Raw genomic sequence first — 18,006 nt, forward strand, 5'->3', positions numbered from 1 at the left:
GCCTTTCCCCTCCCCGTTCCCATTTCATCATTCGCTGCCCGCCCGAGGAGGGATGGACCCAGCACCAGCCAATGATCGTACCCAGCCCGTGGCTCCCGCCCAATCGCCGTGAGGTGCCCGCGGATTTAAACCAATCACACACTATCACTTGCAGAAGTCAAGGAAGAAACCAGGCTCCTGCTAGCAACTACCAATCCGGACTCCTACTTCGCGGGTTTTGGCCAATTGCCGCTCACCCGTCCCTGGGGACTGGAGTCGGCGCTCTCGCGCCTGCGCTCGAGAGGAAGACCAATGGAGAGACGCAGATAACTTCGATTTGGGGCTTCATGGACTTCCCACCTGCCCTCGAGGTCTTCCACCAATAAGGGCCTGGGATTGCCTCCGAGAAACAATAAATAAGGGAGGGGGCCCACAAACCCTCACCTCCCTGCGCGGGAACTACTTTGAGTTACGGTAAAGCACTTTCCCCCACTCTCCGTTCTCTTTCCAAGTGTCAAGTCCGGTACGCTGCGGGGCGACGTTCCCCTCCCCTCGCGTTCCTTTGGCTGAGAACGCCAACTAGCAAGAAACAAGCCAGACTGTAACGAGTGATGGCGCTTTGCTTTCTGGGATATGTAGTCGTCCCTCATCCGCGCGCCCCATTCCTGTCGCAAAAGTATCGCGTCTTTTTCCGTCACTGACTGCGTCCCAAGAGAGCAGTGTGTGCTGGAGAATGTAGTCTCCTCTTTGGTCCTAATTTGCTTCACTTTCATCAGAACTTTGTCTTCTATGTAGTTCTGCCTATTGAAGAAGAGATCTCTTACAGAGACATAGGAAGCTAAGGTTCTCTTTTTAGCTTATTCCCTGTAATGGGTATCAGAAAGGATACCTATCAGAAAGGCTTTCCGGAGAAAAAGCATAGAAACCTATATTTTGCTGCGATTTATCTATAGCAGACTATAAGACTTTATAGTCACCTATTCCCAGACAAAAGTAGAAGGACCGGGAGGGAAGTGTTGACTGGTTGGTTTTCGCTACCTTTGGAAAAAATACCTATCCTCATCACTCCCTCCTAGGCTAGACTCAGTAGCTTGTCTCCTAGCCATCTGTTTTCATACTACCCTTTGTGTCTAAAAATACCTTTTTTAAAATCGTGATAAAAAACACTTCACATAAAATTTATCATCTTAACCATTTTTTTAATGTTCTGTACAGTAGTGTTAAATATATGCCCATTGTCATACAACTGATCTCTAGAACTTTTTCATTTTGTAAAACTGAAATTGTATACCAGTTGAACAACTCCCAATTTCCTCCCTCCAGTCCCTGACAACCACCATTGTACTTTCTAAGAGTTTGACTACTTTAGATATCTTTTATAGGTGGAATCATGCAGTATTTGTCTTTTTGTGATTGGTTTCTTTCACTTAACATAATGTCCTAAAAATACTTTTTGACATCTGCCTTTCCTTGGTTGGAGGCCAACTCTTTTACCAAACATTTATTCATTGTCTTATGTTTTCAAGCAACTGTATGAAATCCAGGAACCCCACATGAAGCTAGGGCAAGGGCTGTTTCAGTCTCGTTTATTGCTGTATTCCCAGCACCTAGCACAGTACCTAGCACATGGTAGACACACAAACAAATGAATGCTGAAAAATCAGGAGACAGAGAAATAGACTTATAACATCATAATCTTAGTGGTAAAAGACCCCTCAAACATATCAAGGATGAGGAATAAATCTTTGTATACAGCGTTGCTGTATAAAATTGCTAAAACATCTGTGGATAGCATTTTAGCCAAGTTTATCAAAATTGAAAGCGCACAAGCCCACTGACCCAGTAATTCCATGTCTAGGAATTTATTCCACAGGTGAACATTGCAAATTTGTATAGATATGAGTGTATAAAAATTCACTGACACATTGTTTATGGGGCCTCTCAAAATTGGAAACAATAGAGAACGGGTTAAATAAATGTATGCTACATTCATACAATGGAATACTATTTAGTTTTTGAAAAGAATGAGGCAAATCTATATGTACTTCAATGAAATGATTCCAAGATTTACTGTTTTTTTTTTAATTTTTTTTAATGTTTATTTTTTAGAGAAAGAGCATGAGTGGGGCAGGGGCAGGGAAAGAGTGAGACACAGAATCAAAAGCAGGCTCTAAGCTATCAGCACAGAGCCTAATGTGGGGGTCGAACTCATGATCCGAAGATCATCACCTGAGCCGAAGTCAGATGCTCAACCAGCTGAGCCACCAGGAGCCCCTCAAGATTTATTGTTAAATTTAAAAAGGTGTACAATAGAAAAAACAATAGCATAATCATTACGTTACCATCTGTGTAGGAAAAAAATAACTGTCTATATTTACGTATAACTGAATGCATAAAAGGCTTGGAGCTGCGTCTGGGTGGCTCAGTCGGTTGCGCATCTGACTCTTGATACCTGCTCAGGTCATAATCTCATGGTTCCTAAGATCAAGCCCCACGTTGGATTCCCTCCCTCCTCTCCCTCTCCCCCTCACCTGCTTGGGCTCGCTCTCTCTCTCTCTCTCTCTCTCTCTCAAAATAAATAAATAAACATGGGGGGGGGGGGGCTTGGAAAGATATACGTCCCTACCAAACTGACACTAGTGGTTATCCCTGGGGAGGGAAGTAAAATGAAGAAGGGTAAAGGGAACTTTTGCTTTTTATTCTCTACATCACCACACTATTTGAACTGTTTACAAAGCAGATGTATTCATGTCTTTTTGTATAATTTACATTTTTTCTTTTTTAGAAAAGAGACTGATAGCCATAAAGGTCAACTATCTAAGGTTAACTCTGTAATTCTACAACTAGTTCAGGCCTCAAACATAGATCTCCTAAAATAAGATAAGTTGACAGAAAACTGAGTTGCCTTTCCCCACTTCAGCCTGTCTCTGCCAGAAAAATGACTTGCTACTTAATACTGAGACTGTTCCAGGACATTCTTAAAGCCCACTGCAGTCCCTACCCTGGAAATAACACATCAATACCACTCCTGAGGACCTGACCTGCCTTGAGGACTTAGTCAAGTACCTGCAGGATTCACACAATAGCCTGGAGATCAAAGTCCTTCAACTGTGTGTTGTCAAGAATTCTGGGTGGCTTCCATCCCTGCTAGAAACGGAGAGACCTTCTAGAATGTTTACCAACTGTAAAAGGTAAAGGAGATTCACCTGGTGTACTTTTTCATTTTACTGAAAAACATAGTAGGAAATCATGCCCAAACTATTTTACTAGAGACCTTCACAAAAGATTCACTAAATCACTCAGCAATTATGTGTCCTAGGGTTCAAAACGTATTTAGAAACAGAACACTTCAGCCAGCTGTTAATTACTCACCTGGCCTCTTTCCTCAGCCTTCTTCTTCTGATCCTTCACCCCCCCAATTAATTGTGCATCCCAAGCTCTGGAAGAATTTTACAAACTCTTTTAATTGTTTCCCAAAATAGCCTGGAGGAGGAAACCTAAGTCTCAGGAAACAAAAGCCTTACTGAATTGGGTTGCAATCAGTTGAGGCAAATGTACCTAGAAGACAAAGGACTTTGAGACTTTTAGATCTGTGGGGCACCTGGGTGGTTCAGTCAGTTAAGTGGCAGGTCATGATCTCAGTTTCTTGAGTTCTCGTGAGTTCCAGCCCCACATTGGGCTCTGTGCTGACATCTCAGAGCCTGGAGCCTGCCTCAGATTCTGTGTCTCCCTCTCTCTCTGCCCCTCCCTCGCTCAGGCTGTGTCTCTCTCTGTCTCTAAAAATAAAAAAAGATTAAAAAAAAAAAAAGATCTGTGCGAACTATATATGTTTAGGTGCTTGGAAGAAGGGTGAACAACAACAACAACAAAAAAGCAAGCAGAAATAGAAGACTTACTACTTCACGTTCCCCTTTTTCGGTGCCATTTATCAGATGGTTCAGTAAATTCAATTTACAGTACTGTTGACTACCTTAGGATTCTCTGTCCTATCCAGAGCAGCTCCCTGACAGCCCAACCCTAAGTTCTGATCTCCTTCCAGCCCATCACCACTGCCTAGCAGCAAAGCTCCTGACTCCCTAAGCACCCATGCTTTGGTATCACTTTGGTGGCTCTACCCTGAGGGCAGTGTGTCCAGGGAAGCACACTGCAAAAAAACTCACTGAGAAGTTCTGAAACTCAAGTCCTAAACCAGGCTGTACCCCTAACTTTCTGTGTAACCTTGGGAGGGTCATTCCCTTCCCTGGACCAGTTCTTTCCTTCTTCACTACTCTGAGGATATCGGGCAAGATTACATGGCTCCCCGGTTGTGCACTTTTGACTTCTAAGAAGCCAAGGACCTACTGTGGGGTGCTGGAATTCTTATGTGTGCATAGGTTTCTTTGATCAGCCAATATATTCTAAAAATACAACTTTACATGCTTTATCCCATCCACACCTCAGGACCCTGTGAGGTACAGATTGAGTTATTTACCCCATGTTACAGATCATAAAACCAAGGCTTAGAGAAGCTGAGTCACTCGCTGGAGGTCACATACCTAGTCAATGGCAGAGCAAGTGTTGAAACCTAACCTGTCTGATTTCAGGGCTCATATTCTCAGGCACCATGCTCTTAGTCGTTGTTTGGAAAAACCCCTGCCCAGGTAACCTCCCAGCTGTAATGTTCAATGGCCCATCAGCAACCAGATAGTTTCCAAACCAAAATATATATATATATATATATATATATATATATATATATACGTATACGTATATATATATATACATATATATATACGTATACGTATATATATACATATATATACATATATATACATATATATATATGTATATATATGTATATATATATATATAATCTGACAGGGTGTTATAAATTAGTGATACAGGTCCTGAAAATACTGCTGTGTGTTTGGTGTTTTCCAGTTGAGTTTGCATTTGAATTACTAGATCCTATCCTTAACAGGAAATTTGTTCTAGGACTGTGTAGGAGCTTCTGACTTAATTTAAGGCTGTTAGTCCCCTGTCTCTTTTCATGAGAGAACACGTAAGAAGCTCGGAAGGAACAAGAAAGGCCACACAGCATGGCCTCTGGTTCATGGATACTTTAGAATTATCTAAATGGATGCTTGCACACAAATTAGGGCAGGTCTAAGAAATATGCCTGGGGTCCAGGCAGATGAGTGAACCTTAGGACTACTGATAGAACTCTGAGCTGGACAAAGTCTGTGACTCTGCTCTAATTTTCTGTGTCCTCTCTGATTACAGACCTAATGATTGAAGTGGTTGTCTGTATGCTGGACTTTTAGCTCAAACTCTTTCCTTCACCCATCTGGGCGCCTGCCTTGGCAGATAGTTCATTTTGTATTACAGACTTCTCAGGGCACTATCTGAGCCCCAATGTAGACTTAACATTCTTTTTTCATATTTATAATTGCTTTAAAGAAATTTTTTTTTAAATCCAAGTTAGTTAACATACAGTGTCATAATGGTTTCAGGTAGACTTAACATTTTTTTTTTACCTAACATTTATCTCTGTGATCATTTCAGAGACCTTAGAGATGTAAACTTGAACCGTGTCCTGAACAGGAGAAGGGGTGGGCAATAAATTGGGGATTGCCCTCCAAACTCCTCTTCAGCACTCCATACTTCCCTCTCTAGGGCATAAGTGCATCAGAAATTTAACCTCTTCCAAATACAGCCAGGTGCTCCTAGATGGCCATCTTCTTGATGTAACCTTGTATGGTGGCAGAGGCAAGGGAACTCTCTGGGATCCCTTTTATAAGGGCACAAATCTCATTCGTAAGTGCTCCACCCTCATGACGTAATCATTTCCTAAAGGCCCCACCTCCCGATATCATCACTTTGGGATGGCAATATGTTTACCTGCATTTTAGGCTGTTTAATTTTTAGCTATCTGCCTCAGCATGGTGATGGGCTCATAGTAGGTGCCCTATAAATATGGAATAAATAAGTGAATGAATGGCTCTTTTATTTTTTTACTTTTTTTTCCTGAAGTTTATTTATTTTTGAGAGAGAGAGAGAGAGAGAGAGCAAGGGGTAGAGAGAGAGGGAGACACAGAATCCAAAGCAGGCTCCAGGCTCTGAGCTGCCAGCACAGAGCCCAATGTGGGGCTTGAACTCTGAAAGGTAAGATCATGACCTGAGCTGAAGTAGGATGCTTAACTCATTGAGTTACCCAGGTGCCCTTAAAAAACTCTTGAACAGAGTCAACTCCAGAGAATCACTTCTTTTTAATAGGCTGTTGATCATATACAACATCTAATCCTGCTATCTCGATATAGACAATAGACAAATAGATACATCTGTTCAAAAGGGGAGGGGGGGTAAGTAGAGGTGTAGAAAAATGGCTTTCAAAGTTACCTTTAAGTAAGAAAGCCTCTCAAAATGCAACTTGTGTTAAGGTTTATTTTTTCTAAATCGCTGGCAAGAATTTGATCCCTCCCATCAGCTCTAGGAGTCAGGATATGAGCCAGAGAAAGTTTTCTGTCACTTTGCAGATGCGAAAATAGAGACTCAGAAGAGCTTAGTGTCTCTATTAAGGTCAAGTAGCAAATTAGAGGCAGAACCTTCACTGGAACCCGGCAGCTTCTGGAGAATTCCAGGAGCAGCTTACTTGTCCATCCTCCTCACGTAGACCTTTTTTGTCTTCCCCCTTTTCCTCTTCCCAGATTTCACTACTTTGGCGATAGCAGCATAGAGCTTTGGAGAAGGGCAGTGAGAGTGCTTGGAAGGGGAGGCACCTCAAGAGAAGCAGATTGGGTGTACGGGAAGACCCAGCCTTTGGGGAACCTAACCCACATATGAGGAAGATCACAATTCTTCAGGAAGCTTTTGAACATCTCCAGAGCCTGAACAGGTTGGTATTGGAGCACTAGGACACCTGAGCCCTTTGAAAAGAAAGGTCAAATCATTAGTACCAGTTATCTGGCTAGTACGTTTCTGTAGAGCAATGGTTCTCACAGTGGAGTTCCCTCAGCAGCAGCAGCAACTCCATCATGGAACTTGTAAGAAATACACATTCTTTTTTTTTTTTTTTTTAATGTTTATATTTTTGAGAGACAGAGAGTGAGCAGAGGAGGGGCAGACAGAGAGGGAGACAAAGAATCCAAAGCAGGGTCCAGGTTCTGAGCTGTCAGCACAGAGCCTGACATGGGGCTCAAACTGCGAGATCATGACCTGAGCCAAAGTTGGATGCTCAACAAACTGAGCCACCCAGGCACCCCCTCCCCCACCCCCTTTTTTTTTAAGATTTATCATTATTCTTACATTAGAAAGAGAGAGAGAGAGAGTGTGTGTGTATGAGCAGGGGGCAGGGGGAGAGGGAGAGAGAATCTTAAGCAGGCTCTACACTCAGTGCAGAGCCCAATGAGGGGCTCAATCCCATGACCCTGGGATCATGACCTGAGCTGAAATCAAGACGCTCTCGACGCTCAGCTGACCGAGGCACCCAGGTGCCCCCCAAAACACACTCCTTTACACTCTAGCCCAGATCTACAGAATCCAACACCCTGGGGCTAGAGCCCACCAGGCTACCCTCCTAGTGATTCTGATATGTTTTAAACTTTGAAAAGCACTGCTCCAGAGTTGAAGTTTTATATTAACTTTTTTTTTTTTTAGCAGAAAAAGTACTAACTTTTTTTTTTTCTTATGCTATAGAGGCCTGGATAGAGAGACAGGGGAGATCACTGGAGATGTTTGGGGGCTTCTTGGGGAAGGTGGTATTTGAATGGGGACTTTATGACCCTAACCTCAGTCTTCCTAATTATATTCTCCAAGCTATGGGGCTTCTAACTGCATCCACTTTTCTCAGGTCCCCAAACCACAGCTGTCTTTAAGTCCAGAACAAGTCCTGGGGTCTCAAGCCAGGAACTTGGTTCTTTCTGGCTGGGTCCCATTTGGCACCCTTCACTCGTTGAAGGGTGAAGAGCTTCCCTCCCTACCCCCAGGAGGACCTAGCCCAGATTGAGTCCTGAGTCACCTCCCCTGTGCAGGTTCTGGTGAGACACTGGTTAGGAGTTGGGTGGCCCCACCTTGATTCTGAGGAGTGAGATCTCATATTCTTTACAGAAGCCAGCAGCCTATTTGTTCCAATATCAGATAGTGGCTCACTATCTAGGAGACCAAAGAAGTGGGTCACTCAGCAACTGTGTTTTCTTTAGCCTCTGCAAAGAGGCTCCTCCTTAAAGTAACCCTCAGACCAACCGACCCCTATTTGGGTTTCCTCTCACAGCTACCAGCTCTGAGGGTATTTCTGGCTAGAGCATCAGGTACTTATGAGCCAGTAACTCTCCCAGCTCTACAGCCACTGCCCCTCCATCACAAGGGCAGAACTTTCATTTCTTCCACAAATAACCATTGCTTAGACATCCACCATGCCCTAGATTGTAGCTCAGAAGAGTACAGGCCCTTCAGGTGCTGGCTGATGTTGCTCGCAGGCTAGCAGAGAAGACAACTGTCAAACAAAGAATTACAAGTATAATAAATGTTAATAAATGGGGAAGCACAGGAAGCTTTGGGGAGTCTATAACCCAGTGTAGGCATTCAAGCATTCTCTAAGGATGTGGAAGGAGTAGGAGTTCTCTGGATAGAGTGGCAGAGAGAGTTTGCATCCCAACAAAGACCCGAGCCTTACAGAGATGACACTGGCGTCTGTGGACATCTTTGAGGAATTGAAAGGCCAGGAGAGCTGGAGTTGAGAGAAGTAGCTGGAGACCTGCTAGAGCAGCCTTGCTCAGCCCTTTATCCTTAAGGGCTCTGGAAACCTTTGAAGGGTGGGGTAGAACAGGTGACATACTAATATGTCCATTGTTTTAAGGTCACATTGACTGTACCAAGGAGAAAGGGCGGGTGCCCAGCCAGAGAAGTTAATAGGAGGCTAACCAGGAAGTACCCCAAGGGGGGGGGGGGGGGCGCTGGGTAGAGCATCAGAGGGAAGTGAGGCCACCAGAGGGAAGGGAGATAAAAGTGTGGGGCTTTGGCAACCTACCTATGAAAGGTGAGGGAGGAAAAAGTTAAGTCTGCCCCAGGTGACTCACCCCCACAAAGCAGGAACAATGGAGGAGTGATGGTGGGTTCAAGGTGCCTGTGAGTCACCCAAGAGGAGAGATTGAGAGACCCCTGGGCTAAGGCTGCAGGACAAGGAGCTGGGAGACAGACTGCTGATGGGGATTGAAGTCTCGGGCAGAAGGGCTGCTGTGGGGGAGACTTCGGAGAGCAGAGGCCTCAAGGCCCTGAGAAGAGGTGCCTCCATTCACAGTTAAGGAGGGAAGAGCCTCGGGACAGCCCAGCCCAAGAGGATGAGGATGAGTAGAGGCTAAGCGAGGTCACAGAATCACAGAAGCCAGAGCACTGAGAGACTCTGTGTTTTGGTGCAGTCCAGCAAGGAAGGGATTGACAAGGCCTCAGGCTGTGTGACAGGGCTGATGGTGACCTTGGAGAGAGCCATTTCTGTGGAATGAGGGGGGAGAAGCCAGATCTGAGTGGGAGATGTAGCTGGAAGGGAGAGGAGAGGTTTTTGTTCTGTTTTGTTTTTTTAAGATGGAGAGATTGGTGCATATTTAAATGCTAATGAACTTCTTTTGGAAAGAAGTTATCTCTCCTCGGGTTTTAGATAGCTTTTTAGATAGCTCGAGGGACAAGGTCTCCTTCTTTGTTTCCAAAAGGAAGGAAGAAATTTTTGGCCTTTGATCTCTCCCACCCTGCCTACCTGACGGTTCTTCTCCCAGGCAGAATGTATGGGGGGGGAGGGGCAGCCCCCATTTTGGAGGGGTACTGGAAGCCCCTCATTCCCAGGCTGCTGATTTCCGGAAGAACAAAGGACCTCAGCACTCCACTCTGACCCAGGATTCCTCACCTGCTACTTCAGGGCCTCCACAAACCTCTCCCCACCCAGGAAATTGCAGGCCAGGTTACTGTCCCCCGTGTAGACAAAAGGGCACAAAGGTCATTTTGCCGCAACTTACAGCAGAATGGGCCCCGTCACATGCTGCCTCTGGTACTGAGACCTAACCTGGGAGCTGAGGGGAGAAGAGCTAGGAACTGGGACTCCCTGGGGGCTCTTTTAAATTAGCCAAAAACTAAAAAAAAAAAATAAATAAAAAAAAAAAAAATAAATTAGCCAAAAACTGCTCCTAGATATGGGCCTACCTGCTCCCCCAGGATGACAGTTCTATCCCACATCCTCTTCCTGGACCCTAGGGCCCTCACCTCCATGTCCTCTGCTTCCAATCGAATAGCTGCCTCTCCCTCAACCATTGCTTCTTTCAACAAATATTTGAGTACTTACAGTGTTCCTGACACTGTACAGGTGCTGGGATTGTAACAGTGTGCAAACATCCTGCCCTTACATTTAATCCCCGTGGTCTCTGGCCTGTCTCTCCCTGACTGTGGGGTCACAGCCTCGCTGTAGTGACTTTACCGGTGGCTGCTGGATCTCCTCGGGTTCACCTGCACAGTCCCCAGGCACGGAGTGAGTCCCTGCCTCAGGTAATTCTGGTTTGGCTGCAAGTACAGGATGGGGCATGGATGCACTCAGGCACCCCAGGGATGGGACCATTCGGAGGCTGGAGGCAGCGAGTGTTAAGTGTAGGAAGGGGTTATGTGGTAGAGAGCCTCAGATATTCCCTCCCTCCATTCCATTATTCCACGCCCAGTCCCCCCAGACTCAGTGAATCCCATAGAGATGTTCTTTTTGTTTGGAATCCCACAAACTTTTTCTATGCTTTATACCCCTGATCCATTTCTTTTTTTTTTTTTTTAACTTTTTTTAAAAGTTTTATTTATTTATCTTGAGAGGGGGAGAGAGAGAAAGAGCATGAGCAGGGGAGGGGCAGAGAGAGGGTCCCAAGCAGTTCTGCACTGCCAGCACAGAACCCGACGTGGGGCTTGAACCCACAAACCGTGAGATCATGACCTGAGCCAAAGTCAGCCACTTAACTGACTGAGCCACCCAGGTGCCCCTCAAAAATAAATAAACATGAAAAAAAAATTAAAAACAAAACAGGGAGGGACAGGGGGATAAACAATAATAAATACATACATACATATATAAACAATAAATCAAGCAAGCACACTAGGCATTCAAAGTGCTGTGACAAGTAATGAAGCAGAACAAGTTGCTGGAGTGACAAAGAGGTGGGCACTTATTTTTGTTTGAGGAGATCTCTGACTAGGATCTGAGCAGAGACCTGAGGAGCTGAGGGAGGAAGCCATGCAGGCATCTAGTGGCAAAGGGTTCCAGGCCAGGGACCAGGAAGCACATAGACCCTGAGGCTGACATCTGCTGAGTCTGTAGGTGAAAATGAAGCAGAGCTGAGGTGGTGGACAGGGAGGAGGAGGGTGGTAGAACAGGAGGTCACAGAGAAATAGGACTGTGGGGCCTGTCATTCAAGGTGAGGACCTCGGCTTTCCTCTAGTAAGAAGAGAAGCCATAGAGGATTTTGAGCTGAGGATGGCGAGTTTTAAAAGACTGTTGCAGGGGTCCTTGGGTGGCTCAGTCGGTTAAGCGTTCAACTTCAGCTCAGGTCTTGATATCACGGTTCGTGAGTTTGAGCCCCATGTCTCTCTGCCTCTCCCTGCTCTTGCCCCCCCCCCCCAAATAAATAAATAACCTTAAAAAAAAAAAAGAGAGTAAAAGATGATTGCAAGGACAGGAGACTACAGGAAAACAAGGGTGGCAGCAGAAATTTGCAACCAAAAAGCCCAAGTTGAGTGGCCCTTCGCTCAAAAAGCCAATACTCAAGAGAAGAATTTTGATTGGCAACGAATAGGAGCTTTATTCAGGAGGCCAGGCACCTGGGGAGAAAGTGGACTCTTGTCCAAAAATCAACTCTGAGGTTTCTGCCTGGCCCAAAGATTTTTAAAGGAACTTCAGGGCAGTTAATCAGTAAAAGGGAACCACAGTGGTCGGTGACACTCCTTGACCACATGCACACTCAGTGGTGCCAGCTACGGATGTTATCTCTGTATTCAGAGGTTGTGTCCTGGTGTTGTGCAAGAGGGTTTGTTCCAAGTCTTTCGAGGAAACAACGCGTGATCTATAGATATACAAAGAAAGGTTATAGATATAACCTTATATTTAGATATACAAAGAAAGTTAACCAATCACATGGGCTAAAGGTGCTTGCTAAAACTTAAAGACTACTAAGTTGACTGGAGAGGCTGAGGCAGTGACTTCAGAATCACCAAATTAGAAGGATATTATAATAGTCCAGGCAACAGATGATGGTAGACTGGACTAGTTGCAGAGGTGGAGAAAAGCAATGCCTATAATAACGATATCCAGACCGCAAGGCATGGCTCTCACTGTCTCGCACCCCACTGACCAACCACTTACTGGGGTGGCCATGTGGAACTGGTACCTTCAGAAGAGGTTGCTTGTGTGTGTTGCCAGCATAATGCCCCTGGTAGCCTTGTGCCATCCTCCGTGCCCCCCCTCCCCGCCCCCGGCAGGGTGACTAGAGGTTGAGGGTGTTGAAGCCAATGCCCTGAATCATGCCATAAACCTCCAGGACCAGCAGAGAGAAATCAGTCCAAGATCTTTCCAGGATTAAGGGTTTAATCACAATATACTATACTTCTGGCACAAGGTCTAATTACATTGACACCCAACATGATGAAAACTTCCAGTAGGGCATGTGAGACCTGAGCTTGTGCCCTCCGGCCTCTTGGAGCTGCCCCTGGGGAACACCTGCATGAAGCTGCAGGTACCGCTACAACCTTTCCCCAGGAAGATGGTTACGAAGTACCAGCCAGCTCGGACAAGCCAGTGGGCTCTATTCTGATCTAGGGGCCAGAGTTCACTATTTATGTATGTATGTATGATTTAAACATTTTTTAACATTTATTTATTTTTGAGAGACAGAGTGCGAGCCAGGGAGGGGCAGAGAGAGAGGGAGACACAGCACAGAGCCCGACACAGGGCTCAAACCTACATACTCTGAGACCATGACCTCAGCCAAAGTCGGACCCTTAACTGACTCAGCCACCCAGGTGCCCTATTTTTTTTTTAAGTTTATTTTTTTTTTTATTTTCAGAGAGAGAGAGAGAGAGAGAGAGAGCAAGCAGGAAGGCCAGAGAGAGGGAGACAGAATCCCAAGCAGGCTCCGCGCCATCAGCACAGAGTCCATGCGAGGCTGGAACCCAGGAATGTGAGATCATGACTGGAGGCGAAGTTAAGAGTTGGACGTTTACTGACTGAGCCGCCCAGGTGCCCCCACAATTTATTTTTTAAAATTTGGCTCATTCAGACAGAGGCAAAGGCTCTCTGGTCCTCTTCTCCCGCCTATTGTCACTCCTTATAACTTGCCACCTATTTCCACCTGGGCATGCGCAGCAGGAACTTTGCAAGGCTGAATGGCTGCCAAACTTCTTGGCAGAAATCTGAGCTAGAGTACCCGGTAAATGCTCCTGAAGTGTTAATTCTTGTTTGAAAACCAAAATTTGGTGACCTGCAACAGCTCCCTGTATACAATAATCCTTTGTTAATGGTCAAATGAAATTGTGAATAAATAAAAGATAAAAATAAACAAAATAGATGAAGATGCAAGGTACTTCGGATTTTTGGGTTCCTGCAATGGTAAATCAGAACCCCAAGGGCCCAGCACCAGCACAGGAAGCAGAGGCAGAAACACTGCGGTGAGGCAGCCATCTCCTCTGAGTTGTTACCATTCCTGGTGAGATCTCCTGCTGCTTATTTTGTTTAAAAAAATCATATAGCACTGGGGAACCAGCTGGCTCAGTCAGCAGAGCATGTGACTCTTGATCTCAGGGTTGTGAGTTCAAACCCCATGTTGGATGTAAAGCCTACTTAAAAAAAGAAAAATCAGAGTGCTGTAGTTTGCATAAATCACTTTCTTTCTTCTTTTTTTTTTTTTAATGTTTTCTGTGTGTGTGTGTGTGTGTGTGTGTGTGTGTGTGTGTGTTTTATTTGAGAGAGGGAGAGGGAGAGAGAGAGTCCGATGCTCGGCAGACTGAGCCACCCAGGTGCCCCCGTGAATCACTTTCCTAATGAAATCAGAGTCAATTCAGAGTTACCTCTAGACTCTTACTTATTTGTATTTAGATATGCACACCCTGTTAGGTGGGAGAGACAGGTGTGGGGTGGTGGTATATACTGCAGGGGAAATTGAGGACAGTCCTATCTCACCCAACGGAATGAATGTTATCTCTGATGTGGATCAGGGCCTGCCTGTTGAGTGTTTTGTCATGGTCTTTGTAAGTTTCTTCCTGATTAACCCAGGATAGGGGGCAGGGTCCTCATGACAGGGGCTGTACAGCCTGAACAACCCTGCCCTTAGACACAAAAAACTGAATTCTAGTTCACACTCTGCTTCCTACTGCCTGGACAGCCTTAGGGTAGTTTGTTTTCATGTCTACAAGATGGGCATAATAATGCGAATTCTAAACAATAATAAAATTAAATCTGGAGTACATCAAACTTTTGTATTGTTTCAATTCTTTTTTTTAATATTTTTAAAATATTTATTCATTTTTGAGAGACAAAGAGAGAGCATGAGTGGGGGAGGAGCAGAGAGAGATGGAGACACACAATCTAAAACAGACTCCAGGCTCTGAGCTGTCAGCACAGAGCCCGACACGGGGCTTGAACTCATGGGATGCAAGATCATGACCTGAGCTGAAGTCTGATGCTTAACCAACTGAGCCACCCAGGCCCCCCTTGTTTGAATTCTTAATAAGGACAATATATTGCCTTTGCAATTTAAAAAGCAAAAAGAGGGATGTCTGGGTGGCTCAGTTAGATAAGCATCTGACTCAGTATCAGCTCAGGTTGTGGTTGAGCTCTGCACTGACAGCATGGATCCTGCTTGGGATTCTCTCTCTGCCCTTCCCCTGCTTGTGCTCTTTCTCTCTCAAAAAATAAAAAGCAAAAAGAAAGCGGCACCTGGCTGGCTTAGTCTGAGGAACATGTGACTCTTGATCCTGGGGTTGTGAGTTTGAGCCCCATGATGGGTGTGGAGCCTACTTTAAAAAAATAAGCTAAACAATTTTTAAATAAATAAATATTGTGGAATGATTACCACAAGTTTAGTTAACAACTAATTACCTCACATAGTTAACAAATATTTTTTTTCTTATGGTGAGAACTTTTAAGATTTGCTCCACTGGAAGCTTTCAAATATACAAGACAGTATTAACTGTAGTCACCATGCTGTATATTATATCCCTAAAACTTACTCATCTTATAATTGAAAATTTTTACTTTTTGTCCACCTTCATCCATTTTCCCCACCCCCCCAAAATAAGATTTTTTATTATTTATTTTTAAATGTTTATTTATTTTGAGAGGGAGCGGGAGAGGAGAGAGAGAGAGAGAGAACAAGCAGGGGAGGGGCAGAGAAAAAGGGTGAGAGAGAATCCCAAGCAGGCTGGGTGCTGTCAGCACAGAGCCCGATGTGGGGCTCAAACTCATGAACTGTGAGATCATGACTTGACCCAAAGTCTCAGGATCAACCGACTGAGTCACCCAGGTGCCCCCAAAATAAGATTTTTTAAAACAAAATGTGGCCTCACCTATCTGCTTGCCTCACAGAATTGCTGTAAATAGAATTGGGAGTGTGTGTGTGTGTGTGTGTGTGTGTGAGAGAGAGAGAGAGAGAGAGAGAGAAAGAGAGAGTGTGTAAGGACACTGTGCATTGGGGTTATGAGCTCCTCTTTTTCCTTTGCTCTCTGCCAGCTGAAGAGGAGAGAGTTGCCCTCTCTACAGCCCTCACTGAGGAGAGGGGTGACTCACCTCATTGAAGCCATTGTCCTCTGTGTTGTAGAAGATTTTGCAGGTGTGCTCTCAGAGTCTGGTGTTGAGGGGAGTCCAGAGGCTGTAAGCAGAGAGCCGGAGAGTCAGGCTGTGAGGGCAGGGCCCCGGGGGCTCACCTCCATCCACGTGGCAGTCACTCCATTTCCTGCTGTATTAATTATCCCTGATCAGTCTAAACTGGCCTGCCTGGTGGCATTGCTTACCTCTGGCCTACACATGGCAGAAAGCAACCTGCCTCAGAGGTACATGTGCCAAGGACGGGAAGGAGATAGGACTTACTGCTGCCGGTGAGGCAGTGGTAGTAACCAAACTAGCAGAGTGTCATTGTTCAGCTGGTAGTTGCTCCTTCTGTTTCTGGCTCCAAAGCCCTGAAACCAGAAAAGACAACTAAATGCTAAGAAGCTCCCTCCTGATGGTAACAGTGATGATGTCTAACCTCAGTGGAGTGCTCACTGTGTGCCAGGGCCTGCTCTGAGCCCTTTACATTCATTGCCTCCTTTATTCACCATAACTCTGTAAAGCAGGGACTATTGTGAGAACTCCCAGTTTACAGATGGGGAAACCGAGCCACACAGCCAGTCAATGGCAGAGCCAAGATTCAAACCCAGATTGGTGCCATTTCTGGGCCTGCACTGTTAGCCACTTGGCTATGTGACCTCCTAAAGGATTAACAGTGAACTATATTCAAAATCTCAGAGCAGCTGACATCTTTCATATTAGCCTCATTTCCAGATGGGGAAACCTGTGTGCAACTGAATAAAGAAACTTTATTTAAAATGGAGTCATAAGGCCAGAAAGGGGAGCTCTCGCAACCTCCTCAATTGCAGACCTCAACACGAAGAGGCGGACCTTGCATTCTCAACAGGAGGAAACCTATACTTTACCACCCCAGCAGGAAGAAGAAAGATTTCCTCCTCCTCCAGCAACAGCCCAGCCAATGAGACACTGTCACAACTCAGCCAATGAGAAGTCACAACACTTCAAACTCCCAGTTTACTCCAATGGACTTTCAGTTTACAACAGCGCCCCCCAACTCTCCACCTTCCTCTGTAAAACCTTGTTCTCTAGACTTGGCTCTGGTTTTGCCACAGCTTGTTTGTTCTGAATTGCGATTCTCTATTGTTCCTGAATAAACCTATTTTGCTGGCAAAATAACTGACAATTTTATCATTAAGGTTAACACGGGGGGTGGGGGGGGGGAGAACCTGGGTAGCTCAGTTGGGTAAACAACCAATTCTTGATTTCATCTCATGATTTCACAGGTTGGTGAGTTCCAGGCCTGAGACAGGCTCTGCGATGACAGTGGAGAGCCTGCTTCACATTCTGTCTCTCCCCCTCTCTTTCTGCCCCTCCCCTGCTCCTGTGCTCTCTCTCTCAAAATAAATAAATACACTTAAAAAACAAAAACGAAAACACTGGGGGTCGTGGGGTGGGGTCGGGGGAGGTCAAGGTCAAAGTTTAATCCTTATCCTACAAAGGTATTCCAATCTTTCCATTGATCTCCACCTCCAGTGCTTTTGTTGGGTCTAGGCCATCTGTCACTGTCACTTCTGCCTGGACCACAACAGTTCAACTCTTAGGCAAACCTCCTACCACCACCCCCACCCCGGCTCCCGCCTTTTTTTAAAGTAAGCTCTATGCCCAATTTGGGACTTGAACTCACCGCCATGAGAGCTAGAGTTGCCTATTCTTATTGACTGAGACAGCCAGGCACTTTTTGAGGCAAACCCTATTAAGTGAAAAATTCCATCCTAATTTAAGTACTCTCTGATGCCAAATGTGACCTTTTAAAAGGATAACAACAATCGGGCACCTGGCTGATTCAGTTGGTAGAGCACACAACTCTTCATCTCAGGGTTGCCATGAATTCAAGTCCCAGCTAGGGCCTAAACCTTACTTAAAAAATAAAAAAAATAAGGGGCGCCTGGGTGGCTCGGTTGGTTGAGCCTCCGACTTTGGCTCAGGTCATGATCTCCCTATCTGTGAGTTCAAGCACCGCGTGGGGCTCTGTGCTGACAGCTCAGAGCCTGGAGCCTGCTTCAGATTCTGTGTCTCCCTCTCTCTCTCTGACCCTCCCCCATTCATGCTCTGTCTCTCTCTGTCTCAAAAATAAATAAACATAAAAAAAATTTAAAAATAAGAACTTTAAAAGAATAAAAACAATGAAACACTTATTTATCCCTTAATATAATAATAATATAATAATAAAGAAAACACTTCTTACAAATCTGACATGA

The 18,006-nt window shown here is 45.2% G+C and overlaps 1 protein-coding gene and 2 long non-coding RNA genes across 3 annotated transcripts in view; 1 reads left to right on the plus strand and 2 right to left on the minus strand.

Annotated features, from left to right (window-relative positions):
- Nucleotides 1–525, minus strand: part of CNOT1 (CCR4-NOT transcription complex subunit 1) — a 101,663-nt gene extending 101,138 nt beyond the window's left edge. The window contains exon 1 of the mRNA XM_042919770.1: nt 424–525. The gene's annotated coding sequence lies outside the window, so the exon portion shown is untranslated. The remainder of the gene's footprint in view (nt 1–423) is intronic.
- LOC122208575 lies at nt 107–16,851 on the plus strand. Its single transcript, XR_006197289.1, has 3 exons — nt 107–453; nt 6,666–6,853; nt 16,597–16,851. It is a non-coding gene; the product is annotated as an uncharacterized LOC122208575 (long non-coding RNA).
- LOC122208576 lies at nt 11,775–16,304 on the minus strand. The gene is made up of 3 exons (XR_006197290.1): nt 16,049–16,304; nt 15,749–15,830; nt 11,775–12,032 (listed from the first exon to the last, which is right to left on the minus strand). It is a non-coding gene; the product is annotated as an uncharacterized LOC122208576 (long non-coding RNA).
- Nucleotides 16,852–18,006: the final 1,155 nt, after the last annotated feature.

This window comes from Panthera leo, chromosome E2, assembly GCF_018350215.1.
Source record: "Panthera leo isolate Ple1 chromosome E2, P.leo_Ple1_pat1.1, whole genome shotgun sequence".
NCBI lineage: Eukaryota > Metazoa > Chordata > Mammalia > Carnivora > Felidae > Panthera > Panthera leo.